Genomic DNA, 25411 nt, shown 5'->3' on the forward strand with positions numbered 1-25411 from the left:
TGCCATTTCCACTCAAAGAGTCTCCTTTTGTATTTCTTGCAGGGCTGGTTTAGTGATCATAAACTCATTTAGTTTTTGTTTGTCTGGAAAACTCCTTATCTCCCCTTCTATTCTGTGATAGCATTGCTGGATAGAATATTCTTGGCTGAAGATTTTCCCATTTAGCACATTGGATATACCATGTCCTTCCCTTATTGCTTGAAAGGTTTCTGATGAAAACATCCTTGGTTTTCCCTTGTAAGTTAATGACTACTTCAATCTTGTTAGTTTTAAGGATTTTTTTCCCTTATCACTATATTTTTCAAGTTTAATTACAATATGTCTTGGTGTGGGTCTGCTTTTCTTTTATTTTGATGGGAGTTCTATGTGCTCCTTAGATCTGGATATCTGTTTCCTTCCTCAGATTGCAGAAGTTTTCTGCTACTGTTTCTTCAAATAAATTTTCTGCCCCACTTTTCTCTCTTCTTCTGGGATTCCTACAATACAAATAATATTACATTTGATGGAGTCACTGAGTTCCCTGTCTATTCTCATTTTGTGTAATTCTTTTTAAAAAAATATTCATTTAATTGACAGAGAGAGGGATAGTTAGAGAGGGAACACTTGTAGGGATAGTGGGAGAGGGAGAAGCAGGTTCCCACTGAGCAGGGATCCCAGTACAGATCTCGATCCCAGGACCCTGGGATCATGACTTGAGCTGAAGGCAGACACTTAACCAACGGAACCATATATGCGTCCCATTATTTTGTGTAATTTTTCTCCCTTTTGTTCAGCTTGATTGCTTTCTATTACTCTGCCTTCTAGGTTACCAAGTCATTTTGCTTCTACCCTGCTATTCATTTCATCAAGGTTGTTTCTCATTTCATTTACTGAGCCCTTTATCTCTGCTGTTATTCCTTATTTGTGTTAAGGATCTCACCGATGCCTTTCACTCTTTCCTCAAGTCCAGTATCTTTATTATTATTACTTTAAATTTTCTATCTGACATGTTATTTATATCTTTTTTACTTATGTCTCTGGCTGAGGGTTTGCCCTGTTCTTTTATTTGCTATAAATTTCTCTATATCCTCATTTAGTCTGTGTCTGCTTCTCTGTTAAGAAAGTAGGCTGTGTCTTCTGCTACTGAAAGTTGGGACCCTATTAAGATGTACTGAGGTGTCCAGCAGTGCACTATTCACCAGAACCTTGTACTTCAGGAGAGTATCCTCTGTGTACTGCTTATATCTGTTGTTGTGTTTGAGTCACTTTTCCTTTCAGTGATTTTGTCTGCACTGAATCTCTACTTGCTGCGGGCTGTGCTTTCTCTATGTGATGTTAGTGGACCCCATCAGGCCAGGTCTGAGGGGGTGTGCCCACTGGAGAACTTGGTAGTATTAGCAAAATTTGTGCTCGACCACTAGTCTTATGTGGGATCCTTGGAATAATTTTGGCACCTGGAAGTTGGGTGCCAGGACTGCCAGGGCATGAAGGTGGGCATGGGGCAATACTTGGGTCTGGTGCTGAGGGTGGGTGACATATACACTAGTAGCTGTGCACCTGGTGGTTGGTCAGGGCACATGCATGACTTTTACAAAATTTTCCCTTAGCTCAGGGCCAAGGTCAACAGGCTTGGCGTGGGCTAGTTCTCAGGACTCATGGGAATGGTGTACTTCCATGATGTCAGGCAGTAAGTCTGTACAGCCCTGTCTCTGGCAGAGGACTCTGTATTTTTGCAGGGGACAAGGGAGGAAAATGGCACCTATCTACTCCCTCATTTTTTGGGAAGTCCTGCAAGATGCTCCCAAATCAGTATGAATAGATCTGCCTCCTGTTTTTCCCTGAATTGTGAAACTGCCACTTTTTGTTGTTGTTCTTGCCTCTCCATGCAGGCTGTTGTCTCTTTAAGTACAGTAACCTAGCTATCACTCACCTTTCCTGCTTGTCTAGTCCTGAGTCAGACCCTTAAGGCTCTAAGCTCCAAGTACCACTGATTTTATAAACTCATGGAATTTAGCCCCTTTGGTTTTTAAACCAAACATGGGAATTAGTCTCCCCCGTGTGAGTTTCCTAGTATAAGCACCCATTTCTCGCCCTCTCCACATGCACAGCCTCCGCCCTCCTGTGGCCAGCCACCAGCTTTGCCTTTCTGACATTCCTAAATTTTCAGCTGCTGTTTCTTCTTTATATTTAGTTGTGGAGTTAATTCTTCCATGCCTTGGATTGGTTTCTGATTTGTTGACTTGGATGTGGATGATATCTAATTGAAAATGTGAGATAGGGTGAACTCAGAGTCCTCCTACTCTGCCATCTTCTCAGGCTACCAATTATGAAATGAATAAGTTATGGGAATGTAAATATAACATAAGTATTTTAGTCACTAAATTTTAATACCATTGTATGAAGACACATAGTAGTTACACTTTCAGTAAGCATAGCATAACATATAGAGATATGGTATCACTATGTTGTACACCTGAAACAAACATAACACTGTGTGTCAACTATATTCAAATAAAAAGGGGAAAAGGAGGTTTACTTTTTTTTAGAGATTTTATTTATTTATTTGACAGAGAGAGAGATCACAAGTAGACAGAGAGGCAGGCAGAGAGAGAGGAGGAAGCAGGCTCCCCGCGGAGCAGAGAGCCCGATGCGGGGCTCGATCCCAGGACCCTGAGATCATGACCTGAGCAGAAGGCAGCGGCTTAATCCACTGAGCCACCCAGGCGCCCCAAGGAGGTTTATTTTTTAAAGAAACTTTGCAAATGATACATGTTAAAATATAAAAAATAAATTTAAAATATTAAATTTTTTAAAAAGTTTTTTCTAGGTTTAATAATCTTGGTTAGCAAATTTTTTTTCTTTCAGTATTTTAATTATGTCATCCCTTTGTGTCCTGACATGCAAGATATCTACTGAGAAATGTACTTATAGTCTTATGGGAGATCATTTTCATGTGCTAGGTTACTTATATCATTCTGCTTTCAAAACTCTCTCTTTGTTTTTGAGTTTGACAATTTAATTATATGTCTAGGTAAAGACCTATTGGGTCCAAAATCTTTGGTGACTTTTGGGCTTCATTAATTTCATTTCTCACCCCATCAGCTACTATTCATTTAAAGAGAACTTCTGCTCCTTTTTGTCTCTCTTCTCCTTGTGGGACTCCCAAAATACAAATATTGTTTTACTTCATGAGATTCCATACTTTGTCAGCTTTCTTTACTCATGTTAATTCATTTACCTTTTTGTCCCTCTGACTAGGTGAATAGTCTTCAAGTTCACTGATTCATTCTTCTGTTAGATTGAACATGCTGTTGAATTTCTCTATTGAAATGTCTGTGCAGTCATTGTATTATTCATCTCTAAGATTTCCATTTGATTTTTTATGGTTTTAATTTTTTTGCTTGTTAATGTATTATTTTCCTGATTTCATTCAGTTGTCTATGTATCCCTTCTTTTAGTTCCCTGAGATTCTTTCGGACAATTATTTTATATTCTTCATCAGGATTTTTGTAGATATGTTTCTTTAGGTTTGGTTAATGGGCATTATTTGTTTCCTTTTGTAGTTGTATATCTCCCTTGTTCTTTCTGATTCTTATATCCTTGTATTGGTGTTTGCACGTTTGAGAAAATAGTAACCTTTTCCAGACTTTATAGCTTAAAGAAAAACCTCTAGAGAAATATAGACCAGAGATTTAGACAATCCATATAAACAGGGAAAAGCCCATCACCAAGGATTCTGGGTAGACCAGCTTTAGCATATATGGACCAGCAGAGCAAGATACCAATGATGTGAGGTTAAGTGAGAACACAGGCTGGGTTCTACAGTTACAGGGGCCATTGAATGGGCTTTGCATTCAGGTGGGGACACTGGATTTGTTGTTTAGTCAGATGGTGATCCTGGCTGGGCTCCTTCATTAGGCGGGGCCCCTGAATGGTCTATGTGATTTAGCAGGGCTACTGGTTGAGCTCTGAGTTTCACTGGAATAGCCTACATATGCAGGACTTCTGGCGGCACGACACATTTGGGTGTGCTGGTGACTCAGCTCTCAAGGTCAGAAGAAGTGCTGATTGGGCTCTACAGTTGGTTGAGGCTGCAGGCTGGGTTCCCTGATTTGGTGGGGTGGTTGGGGGGCATTCCCTATTGCAGTGATGCTGCTAGAAAGAGCTCTGGCTATCCAAACTCCTGGTGGGAGCACAGGGTCCCTCCTAAAAACTTCAGAACCCAGCAACCCAGGTCCTTTTTCCTTGTTTCTAACAGTCTTCATATGGTCTAGCTATTATAATTTCCTCTGTTCCAAGTGAGACAAGAGAGAAGTGGTAGTGTCTAGGACACTGGAGACGTTGGTTGTATGTCTTATCCTCTCTTTCCCCCACAGGAGAAACACGTACCAAGGAGATCTTTCTCAGAGTGGTACTGTGCCAGCCTGGGGGAAGGGTGACTAGGACAAAGTAAAACATTTACTCTGTTTTAAAATTAATTTTTGCATTCCCCCATGTGCTAAAACATTACCTTTGAGGTCTGCGACTATCACAAAGGCATTTTTTTGTCATTGTTGTATATTTACTAAATTGATTTTTCTGTGAGGGAATTAGGGCCAGAGACCTCCTATTCTGACATCTTGCTTATGTAACTATAGAAAGCCTTCAGTCTTAACGTATTTATGTTATTGATAAATATGGTTTGTGGTCTGTTGTGCAACTATCGAACTTCTAAAGAATAAAGGCTTTTCAACATTGACAACAATTAAAATATATGGGAAGTTATTTATTTATTATAATCATTGAAAATTATCTAAAGGATTTATATTATTTATTTCAAAACATATTTGAAAACAGGAAAAAATATTTTTAAAAAGTTGTTTTTAGGGGCACCTGGGTGGCTCAGTGGGTTAAAGCCTCTGTCATTCTAACTGGTGTAAGGTGATATCTCAATGAGATTTTAATTTGAATCTCCCTGATGGCTAGTGATGATGAGCATTTTTTCATGTGTCTGATAGCCATTTGTATGTCCTCATTGGAGAAGTGTCTGTTCATATCTTCTGCCCATTTTTGGATATGATTATCTGTTTTGTGTGTGTTGAGTTTGAGGAGTTCTTATAGATCCTGGATATCAACCTTTTGTCTGTACTGTCATTTGCAAATATCTTCTCCCATTCCGTGGGTTGCCTCTTTGTTTTGTTGACTGTTTCATTTGCTGTGAAGAAGCTTCTGATCTTAATGAAGTCCCAAAAGTTCATTTTCGCTTTTCTTTCCTTTGCCTTTGGAGACCTATCTTGAAAGAAGTTGCTGTGGCTGATATTGAAGAGGTTACTGCCTATGTTCTCCTCTAGGATTCTGATGGATTCCTGTCTCACGTTGAGGTCTTTTATCCATTTCGAGTTTATCTTTGGGTACGGTGTAAGAGAATGGTCGAGTTTCATTCTTCTAAATATAGCTGTCCCGTTTTCCCAGCACCGTTTATTGAAGAGACTGTCTTTTTTCCATTGTATATTTTTTCCTGTTTTGTCGAAGATTATTTGACCATAGAGTTGAGGGTCCATATCTGGGCTCTCCACTCTGTTCCACTGGTCTATGTTTCTGTTTTTATGCCAGTAGCATGCTGTCTTGGTGATCACAGTTTTGTAGTAAAGCTTGAAATCAGGTAACGTGATGCCGCCAGTTTTGTTTTTGTTTTTCAACATTTCCTTAGCAATTCAGAGTCTCTTCTGATTCCATACAAATTTCAGGATTATTTGCTCCAGCTCTTTGAAAAATACCGGTGGAATTTTGATCAGAATGGCATTAAAAGTATAGATTGCTCTAGGCAGTATAGACATTTTAACAATGTTCATTCTTCCAATCCAAGTGCATGGAATGCTCTTCCATCTTTTTGTGTCTTCTTCCATTTCTTTCATGAGTGTTCTGTAGTTCCTCGAGTACATATCCTTTACCTCTGTGGTTAGATTATTTCCAGGTATCTTATGGTTCTTGGTGCTATAGTAAATGGAATCGATTCTCTAATTTCCCTTTCTGTATTTTCATTGTTAGTTTATAAGAAAACCACTGATTTCTGTACATTGACTTTGTATCCTGCCACGTTACTGAATTGCTGTATGAGTTCTAGTAGTTTGTGGGTGGAGTCTTTGGGGTTTTCCATATAAAGAACCATGTCATCTGTGAAGAGAGAGAGTTTGACTTCTTCATTGCCAATTTGGATACCTTTTATTTCTCTTTGTTGCCTGATTGCCATTGCTAGGACTTCTAATACTAAGTTGAACAAGAGTGGTGAGAGTAGGAATCCTTGTCATGTTCCAGATATCAATGGGAAGGCTGCAAGCTTTTTCCCATTGAGGATGATATTTGCTGTGGGTCTTTCATAGATGGATTTTATGAAGTTCAGGAATGTTCCCTCTATCCCTATACTTTGAGGCATTTTAATCAGGAACGGATGCTGGATTTTGTCAAATGCTTTTTCTGCATCAATTGAGAGGACCCTGTGGTTCTTCTCTCTTCTCTTATTGATTTGTTCTATCACATTGATTGATTTGCGAATGTTGAACCATCCTTGTAACCCAGGGATGAATCCCACCTGGCCATGGTGGATAATCTTTTTAACATGCTGCTGGATCCTGTTTGCTAGGATCTTGTTGAGAATCTTAGCATCAATATTCATCAGTGATATTGGTCTGAAATTCTTCTTTTTGGTAGGGTCTTTGCCTGCTTTGGGGATCAGGGTAATGCTGGCTTCATAAAAAGAGTCTGGAAGTTTTCCTTCTACTTCAATTTTTTGAAACAGCTTCAGGATAATTGGTGTTATTTCTTCATTGAAAGTTTGGTAGAATTCCCCAGGGAATCTGTCAGGTCCTGGGCTCTTGTTTTTTGGGAAGTTTTGATCACTGCTTCAATCTCGTTACTAGGTATCTGTCTATTCAGGTTGTCAATTTGTTCCTGGTTCAATTTTGGGAGTTTATAGTTTTCTAAGAATGCATCATTTCATCTAGGTTGCTTAGCTTATTGGCATATAACTGTTGGTAATAATTTCTGATGATTGTTTCTATTTTCTAGGTGTTAGTTGTGATCTCTCCCTTTTCATTCATAATTTTATTAATTTGGGCTTTCTCTCTATTCTTTTGGATTGGTGTGGCCAATGGTTTATCGATCTTATTGATTCTTTCAAAAAACCAGCTTCTAGTTTCATTGATACATTCTACTGTATCTCTCGTTTCTACCTCATTGATCTCTGCTCTAATCTTGATTATTTCCCTTCTTGCATGTGGAGTTGGTTTGGTTTGTTGTTGATTCTCCAGTTCTTTAAGGTGTAGAGACAGCTGGTGTATTCTGGATTTTACAATTTTTTTTGAGGGAGGCTTGGATGGCTATGTATTTACCCCTTAGGACCTTCTTTGCTGTATCCCATAGGTTTTGGACCAAAGTGTCTTCATTCTCATTGGTTTCCATGAATTGTTTAAGTTCATCTTTGATCTCCTAGTTCATCCAAGCGTTCTTAAACAAGGTGGTCTTTAGCTTCCAGGTGTTTGAGTTCTTTCTGTGATTGAGCTCCAGTTTCAAAGCATTGTGATCTGAGAATATGCAGGGGATAATATCAGTCTTTTCTTATCAGTTGAGTCCTGCTTTGTGACCCAGTATGTGGTCTATTCTGCAGAAGGTTCCATGTGCACTTGAGAAGAATGAGTATTCCGTTGTTTTAGGGTGGAATGTTCTGTATATATCTATGAGGTCCATCTGGTCCAATGTTTCATTCAATGCTCTTATTTCTTTATTAATTTTCTGCTTTGATGAGAAAGGTCTCTCTACTGAGAGAGGTGTATTAATATCTCCTACTATTAATGTATTCATATCAATATGACTCTTTATCTTGATTAATAATTCTCTTATGTAATTGTCTGCTCCCATACTGGGGGCATAGATATTTACAATTGTTAGATCATCTTGGTGGATAGTCCCTTTAAGAATGATGTAGTGTATTTCTGTATCTCTGACTGCAGTCTTTAGTTTAAAATCTATTTTATCTGATATAAGAATCGCTACCCTGGCCTTCTTTTGAGGCCCATTGGCATGAAAGATTCTTCTCCATCCCTTCACTTTCAGTCTGGGTGTATCTTTAGGTTCAAAATGGGTCTCTTGTACACAACATATGGATGGGTCCTGTCGTTTTATCCAATCTGAAACCCTGTGTAATTTTATGGGTGCATTTAGGCCATTCACATTGAGAGTGATTATTGATAGATACGTTTTGATTGACATCGTGTTACCTTTGAAGTCTTTCTGTCTGTAGATTGTCTCTATATTTCTGTTCAATGATATTCTTAGGATTTTTTCTCTTTTATAGTACCCCCCCCCCCCCCCCGCTTAATATTTCCTGCAGTGTCGGCTTGTTGGTTGCATAGTCTTTTAAGCTTTGCCAGTCTTGGAAACTCTTTATCTTTCCATCCATTTTGAATGTCAGTCTTACTGGATAAAGTATTCTTGGCGGCATGTTCTTCTCATTCAGTACTCTGAATATATTTTGCCAGCCCTTCCTGGCTTGCCAGGTCTCTGTGGACAGGTCTGACGTTATTCTAATGGGCTTTCCTCTGTATCTAAGGAGCTTCTTTGTCCTAGCTGCTTTTAAGAGGGTCTGTCTAGAATCATAATTCTTCATTTTAACTATCAGGTGTCACGAGGACTTTCGAGGATCTAAAATCTTCAGGGGAAACCACTCTGCCTCTAGTACATGAACGTTGTTTCCATTCATGAGATTGGGAAAATTTTCATAGACAATTTGTTCCATGATATCTTCTAGACTTCTTTCTTTTTCCTCCCCTTCAGGGATTCCAATAATTCTGGTGTTGGAACGTTTCATGGCATCATTTATTTCCCTGATTCTGTTTTCGTGGCTTCTGAGCTGTTTGTTCCAGGCTTCCTCCTGATCCTTTCTATCTGTTTGTCCTCCAGATCACTAATTCTATCTTCTGTCTCAGTTACCCTAACTGTTAGAGAATTTTGATTAGATTGGAATTCACTGAGAGCATTTTGAACATCATCCCTGGTGGCTTTCAGTTCTGCCCTAATCAATTCTGTTTGGTCATCCATGGCTTTCTCCAACCTAGCTATTGCCTGGATAATTGTTAGCCCGAGTTCCTTTCCAACATATTGTCTATGTCGATAGCCATTAACTCTGTTGCAGAAGGTCCATCATCTGTATTTTTCTTCTGTTGGGCATTCCTCCTCCTAGTCATTTTGGTAAGAGATGACTGAACGGATGCAACTGGATATATCAATTGTGGTGCAGTCAAGGTGCGCCCTGGAACGCTTCTGTGTAATCAGGATTCCCCACCCAAATGAGAGAAAAAAGAAAAGAAAAAGAAATAGAAAAGAAAAAGAGAGAGAGAGAGAGAGACAGGAAAAAAAGGGAAGATAAAAGAGAAGGCTCAGCCCAAATGGGCCCCAAGGTAAGATTTATGTAGTATAGAAATAAAAACAGACAAACAAAAAGACTGATAAAAGTATATGACAAGAGAAAAAAATATATACATAAGCATAAAAAGGAAGAACCTCATCAGAAAGAACCCCAAGTATAAGATTTATATACTATCAGGACAAGCACAAATACACAGAAACACTGGCAGAAGGAAACGATGGGAAAGTGGTTATAAATTCTCAGTGTGGGCAAGGAAGATTATTTTGATTCTTCCGGGATGTATTTTGATTTTGTTAAGGGACTCAACATTCCTAAGATAAAGGGGGATTAAAAATTGGTTTGCCGGGCGCCTGGGTGGCTCGGTGGGTTAAGCCACTGCCTATGGCTCAGGTCATGATCTCAGGGTCCTGGGATCGAGTCCCGCATTGGGCTCTATGCTTGGCGGGGAGCATGCTTTCCCCTCTCTCTCTGCCTGCCTCTCTGTCTACTTGTGATCTCTCTCTGTCAAATAAATAAATAAAATCTTTAAAAAAAATTGGTTTGCCTATAGGGGTAGCATTGATTTGGGAAAGGGGATTACCTTGAAATTTAACTCTATATGTAGATTAGAAAATAAAAATTAAAAAATAATAAACTAGACTAAACTAAATTAAAATTTAAAAAAAAATTAAAAAATAGAAAACCAAAGAAAAACACGGGTTTATGTCTCAAAAAGTTCAGGTTAGAAGGTTATTAAGGAATTTGGTGTACTGGACATTTCACTGTGATGGGAAATAGGTTATAAAATTATCTATATGTATATTAAAAAAAAGAACCAGAATAGTGGTAAAGAGTTAAAAATTAAAGTTGTATTTATGAAGTAGTGGTGGTTGTTCTCTTGTCATCTTTTTTTTTTCTTCCTTCCTGGTTGGTTTTCTGAGGGAGGGGCCTGCCACTTGAGTTTTCAGACAATGATGTTCCCTGAGTTAGGTCCTCCCACCCCCCTCAAGGGGGTGGGCTCTGAGGAAACTATTTTTTTCAGGCTTTTGTTCTCTGGAGGTTTTTATGTTCTTTCATCTGTTTTCTCTCGCCTTGACAGCTTTTGATGGTTTTTGGAGGTTTAGAGGAAAGCAAACTTCACCCCAACCTCCCTCTCAGAGAGAAGCCTCAGAATGCTCTGCAGAGCTGCTGGCAGTATCGGTTCCAAGTCACGGTCCCTGGGGATGCAGGATCTTCTCCTTGTACCCAATACCATGGCAGTGGCGGCTGTCTGGGCAGCTCCAGACCGCCAGAGAGGTTCCAAGCAGTGATTGCACACTGAGATTTTCCTGCTGGCCTGGGCTGGGAATGCCTGGTTTTTCTGGATGCCAGAGCTCCAGGCTAGCACCTGTGAGCACCTCTCCCAAGGGAGGGTGTGGGATGCACGCATTTCAGGAATGACATCTGGCCAGGCTCCCAGCCCCTCTTGGGAGCCGGACCCCACGCATTCTCGGACATGCTGGCAGCTCAGGGACCAAGACCTGGTTTCTCTGCTGCACTCTCTCTGGCTCAGCTCCAGGAGAGGCTGTCCTGGGTCTGGGGACTTAAGCCCCTCTTCCCTAACCGCCCTGATTCCCACAATTTCCCCCCACAATCCTTTGCTCTTTTTATTTTTTTGAGTGCTTTCAACCAGACTCCAAGCTAATGCTGGTCCCCAGACGCAGGGCACTCTTGTATTGGGGTATTACTTTCCAATCGGTCGCCTCTGGTGGCTCCCTCCCCCTTTTGTTTATCTTCCAATATCAGTCCAATGTTCCCACTCTGCTTTACCTGCTACTGGTGTCTTCTCCTCCTGTAAAGATCCAGATGTGCATAATTCTGATCTCAGGCTGATTTCATGGGTGATTGGAGTGCTTTGGTAGGTAATCAGCTCACTTTAGGGTACAGGTTGAAACGGCACCTCCTCTACTTCCCCGCCATCTTGACTCCCCCTCCATCATTTGTTTTTGAAGTAGTATTCAATGATTCATTAGTTGCTTATAACACCCAGTGCTCATCACAATATGTACCCTCCTTAATACCCATCACCTGGTGGTCACTTTATATTTGTTGTAATTCAGGAGATTTGTAATATTCTACAAGTACTCAAAATTGGCTACTTTTAATCATCTCCAAACGTCTGGACAAGTAGAATGAATAAACCACACCCTAAGAAATTATCTGACTAAATTGTATCAGGACATTTTCTCACAGTAACCCAAAGTCTTTTTTTTTAAAGATTTTATTTATTTATTTATTTGACAGAGAGAGAGATCACAAGTAGGCAGAGAGGCAGGCAGAGAGAGAGGAAGCAGGCTCCCTGCGGAGCAGAGAGCCCGATGCGAGGCTTGATCCCAAGACCCTGAGATCATGACCTGAGCCGAAGGCAGTGGCTTAATCCACTGAGCCACCCAGGCGCCCCCAGTAACCCAAAGTCTTACAACTGGTTTTATTAAAAATAATATTAACTCTATGTTGTAAACATGATGTTTCTTTCTTTGAGTTTGGAAAATCTATAAATTTAGGGTTTAAGCCTTCCTTATTATGTGACACCAAAAAACCTGTCAAATGATTTTTCTAAATCAATTAAGAGGATCATATTTCTCTTGTCCTTTCTTTTATTTATGTGTTCTATCAAGTTGATTTACATGTGATTGTTGAACTACCCTTGCAACCCAGTCATAAAATTCACTTGGTCATGGTGAATAATCCTTTTAATGTACTTTTGGATCCTATTAGCTAGGATCCTGTTGAGTATTTCAGTATCCGTGTTCATTAGGGATATTGTTCTGTAATTCCCTTTCTTGATGGAGTCCTTGCCTGGTTTTGGGATAAGACTAATGCTGACCTAATAGAGGGAGTTAGGAAGTTTTCCTTCTGTTTATATTTTTTGGAACAGCTTCATTAGAATAGGTATTATTTCTTCTTTAAGTGTTTGGTAGAATTCCCCTGGGAAGCCATCTGGCCTTGGACTCCTGATTTTTTCAGAAGTTTTTAATTACTAGTTCAGTATTGTTACTGGTTATTGGTCTACTCAGATTGTCTGTTTCTTCCTGTTTCAGTCTTGGTAGTTTGTAAGTTTCCAGTAAGGCATCCATTTCTTTCAGGTTGCTTGATTTATTGGCAAATAGTTGCTGGTAATAATTCTAATAGTTCTTTCTATGTCTCTGGTGTTAGTCGTGATCTCTCCCCTTTCATTCATGATTTTATTAATTCGGGTCCTTTCTCTTTTCTTTTAAATAAGTTTGGCCAGTGGTTTATCAGTCTTATTAATTCTTTCAAAGAGGGTGGATGGGTGACTCAGTCATTAAGCATCTACCTTCAGCTCAGGTCACGACCCTAGGGTCCGGGGTTCAAGCCCCACATCAGGCTCCCTGCTCACTAGGGAGCCTGTGTCTACCTCCCCTGCTCCCCTGCTTGTGCACTCCTCTGTGTTGAATACATAAATAATATCTTTTAAAAAATTCTTTCAAAGAACCATCTTGTAGTTTTGTTGATCTGTTCTGCTGTTTTTCTGTTTTCTATTTCATTGATCTCTGCTCTAATCTTTATTATCCTCTTCTTATGCTTGGTTTAGGTTTTATTTGTTCTTCTTTCTCCAGATCATTTAGGTGAAGAGTTAGTCTGTGCATTTGGGATTTTTCTAGTTTTTTCTAAGAGAGGCTGGGATGACTATGTATTTCCCCCTTAGAACCGCCTTTGTAGTATCCCATAAGTTTTGGACTGATATGTTTTTGTTCTCATTGGTTTCCATGAATTGTTTAAGTTCTTCTTTAATTTCCTGGTTGACCCATTGATTCTTTAGTAGGATGCCCTTTAACTTCCAAGTGTTTGAATTCCTTCCAATTTTTTTCTTGTGGTTCAGTTCCAGTTTCAAGGCATTGTGGTCTGATATTCACGGAATAATCTCAATCTTTTGATATTTGCTGAGACGTGATTTGTGACCTAGTATGTGCCTATTTTTTATAAAGTTCTGTGTGCATTTGAGAAGAATGAGTATTCTGTTGTTTTAGGATGGAAGGTTCTGTATATCTAGGAAGTCCCTCTGGTCCATGTGTCATTCAAAGCTCTTGTTTCTTTGTTGATCTTCTGTTTAGATGATCTGTCCAATGTTGAGAGTCAGGTGTTAAAATCTATGAATGTATCATTGTCTATCTGATTCTTTATTTTGGTTAAAAGCTGGCTTATGTAGTTGGCTGTTACCATGTTGGGAACATAGATTTTTTTTTTTAAAGATTGTATTTATTTATTGACAGACAGATCATAAATAGGCAGAGAGGAAGGCAGAGCGAGGGAAGCAGGCTCCCTGCCAAGCAGAGACAATGTAGGCCTCCATCCCAGGATGCTGGGATCATAATCTGAGCTGAAGGCAGAGGCTTTAACCCACTGAGTCACCCAGGCACCCCTCAATTGTTATATTTTCTTGTTGGATATACCCTTTAAGAATGATATATTGTCCCTCTGGATCTGTTATTGCAGTCTTTGGTTTAAATTCTAATTTGTTTGATATAAGAATTTATAACCCAGCTTTCTTTTGAGGTCCATTGGCATGAAAAATGGTTCTCGATCCCCTTACTTTCAGTCTGAAAGTGTCTTTAGGTTCAAAATGAGTCTCTTGTAGACAGCATATGGATGGGTTCTGTCTTTGTGTCCAATCTGCAACCCTGTGTCATTTCATGGGAACATTAGGCCATTAATGTTGAAAGTTACTAATGAAAGATATGTGTTTATTGCCATCCCATTGTCTGTACAGTCCCTGTTTATATGGATTGTCTGTAAATTTTTGGTCTATATTGTTCTAGAGGTTTCTCTTCTTTTATAGAATCCCCCTTAGTATTTCTTACAGGGCTGGTTTGGTGGTCACGTATTCTTTCAGTTTCTTCCCATCCTGGAAACTCTTTATCTCTCCATCTGTTCTGAATGATAGCCTTGCTGGATAAAGTATTCTTCGCTGCATATTCTCATTTAGTACCCTCAATATGTTTTGCCAGTCCTTCCTGGCTTCCCAGGTCTCTGTGGACACGTCTGATGTTATTCTGATGGTCCTTCCTCTGTACATAAATAATCTCTTCCCTTAACTGCTCTCAGGATGGCCTCCTTGGTTCTAATATTTGTGAGTTTTTATTTATTTATTATGTTTGGTTAACTGTATAATACATAAATTTTTTAATGTAGTGTTCAATGATTCATTAGTTAAGTATAAGATTTGCAAGTTTTACTATTACATGCCAGGGCATTGGTTTGTTCTCCTTGATCTTAGAAGGGTGTCCTCTCTGCCCATAGGACATGAATGCTTGTTTCATTCCCCAGACTGAGAAGTTCTCAGCTATGATTTTCTCAAATGTATCTTCTAGCCCTCTCTTTCGCTCCATCCCCTCAGGAATCCCAATAATTCTAACAATGGAATGTTTCATGTATTCATTGATTTCTCTAAGTCTGTTCATATGGATTTTAAGCTGTTTGTCCCAGGCCTCCTCCTATTCCTTCCTTTATATCTGCTTATTTTCCAGATCACTAATTCATTCTTCTGCCTCATTTACCCTAGTTGTTAGATTATTAATTTAGTATATGTGCTGCTGAAGAGAGCACTAGAGTATTTAATTTAGACTGCATTTTATTCATAGCATTTTTAAGTTTGGCCTGTGGGTTTTTTTTTTTTTAAGATTTATTTATTTAGTTAGTTAGTTATTTGACAGATGGAAATCACAATAGGCAGAGAGGCAGGCAGAGAGAGGGGGGAAGCAGGTTCCCTGCTGAGCAGAGAGCCCAATGCAGGGCTCAATCCCAGGACCCTGGGATCATGACCTGAGCTGAAGGCAGAGGTTTAACCCACAGAGCCACCCAGGCACCCCTAGTTTGGCCTGTTTAACTCTCATTTCTGCCCTTAGAGATCCTATCTTGCCAGTAATGGTTTTCTCCAGCCTAGCTACTGTCTTCATAATTGCTACCCTAAAGTCTATTTCTTACATCTTGCTTATATCCATATTCATTAGGTCTGTGGGAGAGGCCATTGTGTCTGGTTCTTTTCTTTGTTAAGAGTTCCTTCTCCCAGGACACCAGGGTGACTCTGTGGGTTAAAGCCTCTGCCTTCAGCTCAGGTCATGATCCCAGGGTCCTGGGATCGAGCCCCACATCAGGCTATCTGCTCCTCAGGGAGGCTCCCTTCTCTCTCTGCCTGCTTCTCTGCCTACTTGTGATCTCTGTCTGTCAAATAACTAAATAAATAAATAATCTTAAAAAAATACTTCCTTCTAGTCATTCTGTTGATGAAAGTTTGAGGGGATGTATAGAGTTGAATCTATCAACCATAATCCATATCTATCAACCATAATCCAGGCAAGATGCAGCCTGATGAAAGTTTGAGGGGATGTATAGAGTTGAATCTATCAACCATAATCCATATCTATCAACCATAATCCAGGCAAGATGCAGCCTAGGAAAGTTTGGAGCTGATAGACGCCACCACTGAAAAAGGCAGCCAAAACGGAACCCAGGAATTAGATTTATAATGTTAAAAAAAGAGGGGGTGAGGAAAGGGGGCTATAATCTCTGAACTTGGACAATGTAGGGTGTTTCAGTTCTTCCTGGGTGTATTTTGTTCTCTTTGTTAGAAAACACTACTTCCAGGCACTTGGGTGGCTCAATTGGTTGAGCGACTGCCTTCAGCTCAGGTCATGATCCCGGACTTCCAGGATCAAGTCCCACATTGGGCTCCCAGCTCCTTGGGGAGTCTGCTTCTCCCTCTGACCTTCTCTCTCATGCTCTCTCTCAGTCATTCTCTCTCAAATAAATAAATAAAATCTTTAAAAAAAGATTAAAAAAAGAAAACACTACTTCCCAGAGTTATAAGGAATTAAAATTGGCATAAATGTATAATAAAAATATATAAAATTGGTATAAATGTATATATATATACACCAGCAGCGCTGGTGGCAGCAGATGGCCTGGGTCCACACTGGTGGGCCCAGGACCACACGGGCATGGGCTGTGTCGGTGGTGGGGACAGCCACCTCAGGTCTATGGAAACAGGTCTGTGCAAGCAGCCACTCCAGTCCCAGTGTGTGCCCCTTCAGCTCCTGATATCCTGTTATCAAGCACTGTTATCAAGCCCTTCTTGTCCTGCCGCCACTGCTCTGCAAGTTATTCCTTGTCACCTGGTGCAGGCACTTTTTCACTGGAGTTTTATATTACTTTGTAGTGGCTAGCTTCTGTTGGCTTCCTCCCCATTCTGTTTATCCTATGATATCTGTGCACAGAATCACAACTCAATCTTTTGTACTTGACAACTGATGATCCTCTGCCCTTGTAGAGATCCAGACATATAATCTTATACCTCAAGCTGCTTCTGTTGGTGTTCAGAATGGCTTGGTAGATATCCAGCTAACTTCTGGGGACCTGTTGAAATGGAGTCTGCCACTCCTCTGCCATCTTGCCTTGTCACTCCTCAATATTCTATTTAAACTCAAGTTAATTCACATACAGTATAGTATTAGTTTCAGGGGTAGAATTTAGTGGGTTATTGTTTGTATATAACAGTGTTTATTACAACAAGTCCCCTCCTTAATGCCCATCACCCAATTACCCTGTCCCCCTGCCCATCTGCCCTACAGCAGCCCTCAGTTGTTCTCTATAGCTAAGAATCTTTTATAGTTTCCTTCCATCTCTTTTCCCCTTCCCCATGTTCACCTGTTTTTTTCTTATTCACATATGAGTGAAATTATATAGTATTTACATTTCTCTGACTGAGTTGTTTTGTTTAACATAATACAATCTAGCACCATCCATGTCATTGCAAATGACAAGATTTCATTCTTTTTGATGGCTGAGTAATATTTTATGGTACATATCATACCACATCTTTACCATCCATTCACCAGTCAGTGGAGGTTTGGGCTCTTTCCATAATTTGGCGATTGTTAATAGTGCTGCTATAAATACTGGGATGCATGTGCCCCTTCAAATCAGTATTCTTTTCATCCTTTAGGTAAATAACCAGTGGCGTAATTGCTGTGTTATAGGGTAGTTCCATTTTACCTTTTTAAGGAATCTCCATACTGTTTTTCAGAGTGGCTGCATCAGTTTGCATTCCCACCAACAGTGTTAAGAGAGTTATTCTTTTTCTGTATCCTCACCAAAATTAGTTGTTTCCCGTATTGTTAATTTTAGCCATTTTGATAGGTGTGAAGTGGTATCCCATCCTGGTTTTGATTTGTATTTTCCTGATGATAAGTGAGAAAAAATTACTTTTTTACTGAAAGTTTATTTAAAGTATATGAGAATATTTCAGAGCTATGGTTCCTACTCCATTTTGTGAGTTTATTTGGTCTCAATATAAAAGTATATATTTACACTAATTATTATATTTTCCTTTATTCTGTTTTCGTCAAGATTGTAAGACATTGAAGAGGACTTACAACATAATACAACAGCTTATTGCCCATGATATGAAAAGTTCCTTATATGGTTCCAAAAGATTCATAAAGTGATCATAATTTCAAGTGTTCTGACATCTGATTTTTAGATCCAGAGTTTCATATGGCTGAAAGAATAAGATTTTATTTGAGTTTATATGTAATGAATCATGAACTTTATTGGATAGAATAAAATTGACCAATGAATCTCTCCCATGTCTACAAACACCACCTGCATGTTTATCCAAACTTAAGAAACCTGTATATATTGTCCTTGCTTTGCTTGGTGAATGAAAGCTGCATCAACTCTGTAAGAAGTCATTTTTTTTCCAGAAATGATTATAATTGCTTAATATAGAGTATGGATAAATCACGAGTCCCTGAGAAATGTAGTAAAACATTTTGTAATCAGTCTTACAACTGTCCACACAGAAAATGACTAAAAAAAAAGATCCCTGTTTGGCTGATGCCACAGAATGAACCTATGTCAGCCAGGTGTTCGTGATGGTATATGGTACAAGTCATGTGTATTTTGGCATCACAAATTGCAAAATCTATCACTGATGAGCATATACAGGTCAAAGTGTGTAATTTGACAGATAGTGCCATAGTTGGATTGAGGATGAGAACACATTTTATCTTTTAGAGAAATAATGACCTAAAAATCATGCTCAATAATTTTACATTGAGGCACAATATAGTCAGTATTGCCAAAGCAAAAGATTGAAGATCCATATATTTCCTTTCTAGGGTTTTGGTCTTCAGGCAACAAGTCCCTACAGTGAATATTCTTTATTGGTCTCATGATCACAACACATCCTCAAGTTTAGGCTATATTCAGTGAGCCATATTTAGTTACAGAGGGCCATCCTCAAGCCTAGTCCTTAGCTATATTTTTCTCATCATGTTATTCATTTGGAAGTTCTGGAAAGAATTTAACTGTTGCATTAAAATTCAAACTCAGTAGATGTGTTTGATCGTAGATATAGGTGACACAGAAAATTAGACTATACAAGAGGCCTGACTAATGAAGACAAATAACTGACTACTTTCAGAAAGCTAAGTGCTATAGATGTTTGATTTCTGTCTGGGAGTCAGGCAACTGAGATAGCATCGCTGGAAACATTTTAGTTATACCTGAAATGGATCACACTCCAAATGGAGGAAATACTTCCTTCATTACCCAGCTCCCCCACCCTTAAGAAATGTTACTATCTGTCTGTGCACAGGTTGAAAATTAACTCTAATATACAGAAGGGACAATCACTGCTGGGAACTTCATCGAATACTCAAAACAAATTCCTGTAAGGAAGGATCATGCCCATGGCATCCAGAGATGGGTCTTGGCTAAAAGACACTTGAGTATTCAGATAAGTATGTGGTAGCCCATGAGGATTATTAGGTCTTTGAAATGTCACTGTAAGGAATTGTGGATTATTGGTGATGCCAGTTTTTCCCAATTGGCCTATTAATCTGTTTAGCTTTGCCAAATGGAAAACTAACTTCATATTTGAAGTTCTTCTTCTCAAGACACAAATCTTTTAGAAGATGGCACAATAAAGGAAAACAAAAACAACTTGGAATTACTTATATAAATCTGATGTTGAGTTTTTTGGAGCCATGTTATCACCTACCTCACGAGATCTTATTTGCCCAAGTACAGAAATAAAGATATATATTACAAAGAAAAAATTGCATTGCTGATTTCAAGATGTTGGTAAGAACATGAAAGAGGAGTCAGAACAAAAATAATGTATTTTCAGCCATGACCTAAAAAGCCTCATGCAAAGTTTTTCCTCAGTGATGGGTAGTGAACACATTTTCAAGACACCATAAAACTAATTCTACATAATTTTACAAAGTCATTTTATGGGTGTTCATGGCCAATAGCCAAGCCCAATTATCCACATACCACTATTGCTGTGTAGACAAAAAATGGACCACAGCAAACTTGATTTTACCAGACACAACTTGACTGGTTTTCTAATCTAGAAGTTGTTTATAAAAAAAATGACTTCTCCTTTGTGGTGAATGAATGGTGCTCAGCATTTTCATAAGGTAAATTTGAATTTATTTCTTCAGGTATTAACTAGTTGATTAATTAATTTATGAATTTCTTTATCATTCATTCATTCATTTATGCATTATCACTGGGGAAATAATGGAATTTCAGACTTGAGATAACCTCAAGACAATCCTTCTGCTATACAATGTTCATAAGATTCCATGTACCTAACAAATGTTCATATTTTAGACTTAATTACATGATCCATGTTTCCTCAAGGGAGCCTCCATTTGGAACACTTCTATACTTTTTCCCTTCATTGTGTCTTCAGTTGAACACTCAAGCAATTGTTGTCATAAGACATGAGGTGAGTTGATGTATGTGATCATAGATACAGGACCCAAAAAACTAGGGCAAAAGAGGAAGACCATGTAAAGGCAATAAATGTATATGACTCCTTCCAGAAAACTAAATAATAGAGGGTTGATTTCTTCCCATGTCATCCTGACATGAGAGAATCTCTGGAAAGTGTAACTTCGTTAATTTCAAAGAAATGTGTAAAATAGCAGTGGAGGATATCTGTCCTTGACCACTGTAAAACATGACACAAGTCAGTATGTTTGTAGGTTGAGGAAAATATATCAAATACACCTCAGAGATAACAACAACAAGAGTCTGCATTTGAGTCTTGGACCTCTTCTAGAAAAGGTTGACATCCACGGTGGTCAGATGGTGAGATGCAAAAATTCGTCCCATGGATCTCAGTTGGAAGACACTGAAAAGAATTCAGTTAGCTAACTTGTGACTCTGGTGAATTGATGAAACTTCTTATGACACTTTAAGAAAATACCCAGCCATAAAAAATTATGAAATCTTACCATTTACATTGACATTAATGGAACTGGAGGGTATTGGGCCAAGTGAAATAAGTCAATCAGAGAAAGACAACTATCACATTCCACTCTTATGTGGAATGTAAGAAACAGCACAGAAGATCATAGGGGAAACGAGGGAAGATTGATGGGAAGAAATCATGGGAAAAAACCATGAGAGACTCATAGCTATAGGAAACAAATATGGTTGCTGGAGAGAAGATGGGTGGGATATGGGGTAAGTGGGTGATGGGCATTAAGGAAGACACGAAATGTGATGAGCACTGGTGAATTACTAAACTCTATATCCAAAACTATGATGCACTATATGTTGGCTAACTGAATTTAAATAAAAAGAAACAAAAAATTGTGAGCTTTTTGTATTGTCAGTTGTTCATGATAGGAACTCCCACCAAATAAGTTTTACCCAATAAGGGCACTGGTGCCCAAAGTACTTGGAAAACTTATTTGGGGAAAATGTATGTTTTAAAGAAGGAAACAAAGAGGAATACAAAAACTATTTCAAGTGTAATTTTGTAGAAATAAATAAGAAAGTTCTTTGGAATATTAAAGCAACTCCCTCATGACCTAATGTTTCTTTGATCACATAAGTTCACCTGTACATCGATATGGTAAGGCATATGATTCACATTTTAAATGCTGTTATCAGGATATGGAAGGACAATATTAAGAAAAGAAACATGGCTTTTGAAAAATGGACTGAAAGTTTACTTGATCATGAGGAACAAGTATAATGATGGTAGATAGGTTTTATTGTAAAACAATTACATATAAAGTCACAATGACATTTAATAAGAGCTTCTGGAATATATTAAATTATTGTAGGAAAAAATGAAATTGAAACTAAAAATGAGTGAGCCTAAGGAGTAAAATAATTAAAATTGCAAACAGAGTTTAAATACTGAATTAGAACAACTAGGTCTATTTATGACACTATATAATTATAGATAGACAGAGATAGATAGATATATGCACATAAACAAACTCTAAGGACCAACTTACCGTGTTTTTTTAAAATTAATTTATTTATTTTCAGTGTAAGAGTACTCATTGTTTTTGCACCACACCCAGTGCTCCATGCAATATGTGCCCTCTCTATTACCCTCCACCTGGTTCCCCAACCTCCCAACCCCCACCCCTTCAAAACACTCAGGTTGTTTTTCAGAGTCCATAGTCTCTCATGGTTCATCTCCCCTTCCAATTTCCCACAACTCCCTTCTCCTCTCCACCTCCCCATGACCTCCATGTTCTTTGTTATGCTCCACAAATAAGTGAAACCATATGATCCTTGACTCTCTCTGCTTGACTTATTTCGCTCAGCATAATCTCTTCCAGTCCCGTCCATGTTGCTACAAAAGTTGGGTATTCATCCTTTCTGATGAAGGCATAATACTCCATCGTGTATATGGACCATATCTTCCTTATCCATTTATCCGTTGAAAGGCATCTTGGTTCTTTCCACAGTTTGGCGACCGTAGCCATTGCTGCAATAAACATTGGGGTAAAGATGGCTCTTCTTTTCACTACATCTGTGTCTTTGGGGTAAATACCCAGCAGTGCAATTGCAGGGTCATAGGGAAGCTCTATTTTTAATTTCTTGAGGAATCTCCACACTGTTCTCCAAAGTGGCTGCACCAACTTGCATTCCCACCAACAGTGTAAGAGGGTTCCCCTTTCTCCACAAACGTTGTTTCCTGTCTTGCTAATTTTGGCCATTCTAACTGGTTTAAGGTGATATCTCAATGAGGTTTTAATTTGAATCTCCCTGATGGCTAGTGATGATGAGCATTTTTTCATGTGTCTGATAGCCATTTGTATGTCCTCATTGGAGAAGTGTCTGTTCATATCTTCTGCCCGTTTTTGGATATGATTATCTGTTTTGTGTGTGTTGAGTTTGAGGAGTTCTTTATAGATCCTGGATATCAACCTTTTGTCTGTATTGTCATTTGCAAATATCTTCTCCCATTCCATGGGTTGCCTTTTTGTTTTGTTGACTGTTTCCTTTGCTGTGCAGAAGCGTTTGATCTTGATGAAGTCCCAAAAGTTCATTTTCGCTTTTGTTTCCTTTGCCTTTGGAGACCTATCTTGAAAGAAGTTGCTGTGGCTGATATCGAAGAGGTTACTGTCTATGTTCTCCTCTAGGATTCTGATGGATTCCTGTCTCACGTTGAGGTCTTTTATCTATTTTGAGTTTATCTTTGTGTACGGTGTAAGAGAATCAACTTACCGTGTTTTTAAGAAAGTAGATATATATGGATTTGCTACAGCACTATAATTATACATCCATTGGTTCACTTATTCTGAACACATTCATGTACTAAATGGTTTATACAGATAAAGAAAAAAACATAAAAAATAATGCAGATGGAAATGTTGTTCTGACAAATATCTTACTTCTCATTAAACAGATTACTTCTGACCAGAAAGAAAACGAGCACACTCATACAAGAGCAGGACTACCAAACACAAGAAAGAGGCACAAACTCGTGTGTACCTGGGCATTGGGCTCTGTAGTAAGCCTGGAATTCTGTTTGGCAGAGGTAGGCAAAGGAGGATTTCCATGATGCTGGATGCTTTATCAAACTGTGGTCACAAGAGCACAGTGTCCAGACATGACTGTCACAGGGGGAGTCCAAGCACAGGCCAAAAAAAACCTAGGGCTACCAAATCCAGGACCAAGCCAATCATTCCCATAAAATGCAAATTTAAGAAGCCAGTGTGCCGCTGAGTGGTTGTACATTAACAAGACATGAATTCCACAGTGCAGAATTACCAAGGCATGAATTCCACAGTGGAGAAATAATTCCCATTCATGGGAGATCAAAGAAAATGCATTGGTTTTCAGGAATTCCATTCTTCACTTAGATATCCAGGGTTATCAAGGCCGACCAAAGGTCATGCTAAAAGCATCAAATGTTGAAGATTGGTGAATCATGGCCACACTGCAGGAGCCCCAGAGCAGTGAGCTTTGACAGCTGACCAATCCCTCTCTCCAGGGACCTTACGAGAGCTCTGTGTACTGGGCCACATACTGGGACCTGCCTCAGCAAGGCTAGGCTCCCATGGGAGGCATGATCTCTGTTGTTTTCAGCTGCCCAGGGATGGGCATTTGTGCTCCTATACACTGTTCCTTCCTTTCAGTCCCATGTAGTTTGAGGGTAAGCCTCAGGCCTGGCAACTCCCTGCTAGGCCTTCAGTAATGGCAGCTTCTGGCTGCAGGGCATGCCCTGGAGCACGGCATTTTCACAGCTGGCCAATCACTCTATCCTTAGAACCCGTCCCAGTGGAGGATCCCACATTTAGGGCCAAGTCTTACTTGGCTAAGCCCCTCCAAGAGGTCCAAAGTCTCCTGAGCCATGGGGCATGCAGCTCTACAGTAATACCAACTTGTAAGCAGGTTCTAGTGGGCAGCGACCTCATGCTTCACCACTGGCTTAGTTGGGTCAATGAGAGCTTATATTGTCTCAGTGAGAGTGACGATGACCTAAAAATTATGCTCGATAGGATTATGCTGAAACCCAATGCAGGGGACCATGTAAGGGTCAGCATCCCCCAGATCGTCTGGGCCCTGGGGAAGAATTGCAGTTGGGGGCTTGAGGCAAATGATCTCTTGAGTCTCCCCACTGTGACCCTGGTTTTCTTGTGGGCCTCCAGGTGCCCATGAGGTGTTCAGGCATTTGGCCTGGCCTATCACCACATTTCTCCTACCAAGACAACCCCTAGGAAGGCATTGCTTAGAAACCCTGGTCTCCTCGAGTCATTCAGCAGGCCTTGATCAACAATTCCTTATCATAGCCTCAATCAAGAGAGGTGAGGGGAAGCCTTCAGCTTAGAGAGAAGCCACAGATGCCGTTGGGATGGGTTCAGGGAACCCACATCAGGGCATTGGCTCAGGCAATGGCATTGGCCTAGAGTGGGGGCACTCATTTTCCAGACGGCATTGACTTTCTCATGAACATCTACCCTTGAGCTATCCCATGTGCAGGGGAAGTGAAAAGTTGGCCGAGTCACAGACATGAATTCAAAAGGGTGGGAATGCTGCTGTAGGCCTGTGTGCATCTGAGAGTTCCTGATGTCTACAGGTGTGGACTGTGGAACATCAGGATGGTGGATGTGGGCCCTAGGGATCAGAGGCCTCTGTCTCCTTCAGCTACACGTGGTTCCTCAAGCCCCAATTGTTCCCATGCTTCCCAAAAGTGGAGAGGTCAGACCCCCTGTCACATGCAACTGACTCCCAAACAGTTTGGGGCACTGTAAACCTGCTTAACACACCACTCTCTGATTTCTTGTGCTCATGATACAGAAAGGTTCCACCAGACCTTGGTGAGGAAAACATGAGTCCCAGATGATAGCAGGCATTGGGCCTGGGCCTCTAGCCCAGGCCATCAACACTTCAGAGTGTGTATCTGGGGAAGTGGTGCAACAGGATAAGAGTCAAGACCTACCTCCAGGGCAAGCCATGGACACCCTGAATTGTTCTTGTGGTGGATAGTGGCTAAGGATTCATTCCTCAGGGATGGAGGACCTGGGTGCCAGGGCAAAATTTGGTATTGAGCGTCAAGGCCTGGTTCTGGGAAGCAGAGATAGCCCAATCCATGGGAGGGTGACAGTTCACACAAACTAGCAGAGCTGGCAACCTTCTCTTGACAACTATTTAGAGAGGGGCAGAGTTCTCAAGAACTCAGTGTGCCGGGCCATATACTGAAACCTGACTCAGCAATAGTAA

At 39.8% G+C, this 25411-nt stretch overlaps 2 non-coding genes across 2 annotated transcripts; both read left to right on the forward strand.

Annotated features, from left to right (window-relative positions):
* The first annotated feature begins 18400 nt into the window (after nt 1-18400).
* LOC123945086 lies at nt 18401-18481 on the forward strand. The gene has a single exon (XR_006819007.1). It is a non-coding gene; the product is annotated as a small nucleolar RNA SNORD115 (small nucleolar RNA).
* A 5644-nt stretch (nt 18482-24125) lies between these two features.
* Nucleotides 24126-24205, forward strand: LOC123945084. Its single transcript, XR_006819005.1, has one exon. It is a non-coding gene; the product is annotated as a small nucleolar RNA SNORD115 (small nucleolar RNA).
* The last annotated feature ends 1206 nt before the right edge of the window (nt 24206-25411 follow it).

The sequence above is a fragment of the Meles meles genome, chromosome 6 (genome assembly GCF_922984935.1).
Source record: "Meles meles chromosome 6, mMelMel3.1 paternal haplotype, whole genome shotgun sequence".
Classification (NCBI taxonomy): Eukaryota; Metazoa; Chordata; class Mammalia; order Carnivora; family Mustelidae; genus Meles; species Meles meles.